Here is a 1,819-nt window from a genome sequence, read left to right as displayed (position 1 = left end):
TCACTTCAAAGCCATGCTGGCTGGGAACTATCTGTGTAGATGAGGCTGTCCTTGAACTTACAGGGATCTACTTGCCTCTGCCTCCAGGGTTCTGGGGTTAAGGTATGCATAACTACATCTGACCTCAATTTAGTCGCCTTTATAACATAGAGCTTGGTGGTGGTTTTGAGTACATTCTTTGTGCACTGAGGCACCTGTCCTGATCCCAGCCCTCAGGAGGCTGAGGCAGGCAGATCTCTCTGAGTTCAAGGCCAGGCTGAGATACACAGTGAGACCCTGTCTCAAGAAAAAAAAAAGAATACAATGATATAATTTATAATATTCTGTGATGTTACCACCACCCACTTCAGAAAGGTCCTTAAGTTGCAAAACTGAAACTCTGTATCCAAGCTGAAACTCTGTATCCAAGAAACAACTTCCCTTATTTTCCTCAGCCCAAGCTGACAGCTACATTTTACACAGTCTCCTTCCCTCTCCTTCTCTCCGCTCTCCATTTGCACATATATTTCCTTTCAATAGGATTTTTGGGACAGAGAATTTTATAACTATTGTTACAAGAGAAATATTTATTTATGCAGCCTTATAATATCTGGGAAGTAATTGTGTCAATTAATAATCTATTGGCCCAAATTTTGCCCAAGAAAGCAAAGGTGTCCACTTGCAGTCTTGGTTTCACCCCGTAGTAGATGGAGTGTACCTCCTCATTTCAGACTTTGCTTCAGACTTGCTTGCTTTGACTGACAGGTTGCTAGTGGATCTGATGTGAACAGAAATTTGAAAGCCCCTTGAAAAACAGGCTTCTCCTTTATGTCTTTGGTCACATGTAAGATCTTGGATCTTATAATACTCAAAGTCTATTAGCCATCATTGTGATTGTCAGATGTGGATGAATAGAGGAACCATGACAGGATATGTTATATTTCCCCTTTCTGAGAGGAGCTGTACTCAGAGGACAGCAGAGAAGGAAGCATCTTCAGGAAGAAAACAAAAATCCCAAATAATAAGTGAAGCAGGTGTGACAGAGCCATCAAAGAAAATCAAGTTGAGAATCATGTGACTTATCTGTCTCTTATAAAGAGATATAGAGTGCCTGGGAACAGCTGGATTAGAGAAACATGGCATGAGCAACAATAACTAGTACTGAATGGTGAGGAAGTGCTCCAAAATCCATACCCAGGTGTATAACTATTGGTAGGGATTAACACTGTAAATACTTTGGCTTTCTTAGTGGAGTATTGTAGATAAATAATATGCCAAATATTAATGTCATTAAGAGCCAAGGATAAGAGAAAGAATATAAGCACATAAAATCAAACAAGAGGAAACCTATTTTAGTTGCAAATATTATTATAAATTCATTAACATGAGCTTCTGTTTTCAAAAGCAGCATGGATTTCCTAGCTCTGTTGCTCTTTAAGCAAACTGTGTGTGATAAAGCATCCTCACCAGGTAGGTGGTCATGAGTTTCTCCAAGAGAACAAAGTGCAGTGGAATCTACACTCCACTCTATGTGGTAAGATGCAAGTTCAATATTATTAATTGACCTGTTTGCTTCAGGACATCGGTGAACAGATCTACGGAATGTATGAATTTAAAAAAGATTTTATATTTTTATTGTATCTCTGTCTTAGTTACTGTTCTCTGCTGTGAAGACATACCATAACCAAGGCAATTTAAAAGGAAGCATTTATTTGGGGATTTAATATCAAAGAGTCCACAACAGGCATGATTGGACCAGTAGCTAGCTGAGAGTTTACACCTGATCTGTAAGATAGTGGAGAGAGAGAGAGAGAGAGAGAGAGAGAGAGAGAGAGAGAGA

Source organism: Mastomys coucha, unplaced genomic scaffold (assembly GCF_008632895.1).
Source record: "Mastomys coucha isolate ucsf_1 unplaced genomic scaffold, UCSF_Mcou_1 pScaffold22, whole genome shotgun sequence".
NCBI classification, from domain to species: domain Eukaryota; kingdom Metazoa; phylum Chordata; class Mammalia; order Rodentia; family Muridae; genus Mastomys; species Mastomys coucha.
This window is presented reverse-complemented; position numbering follows the sequence as displayed.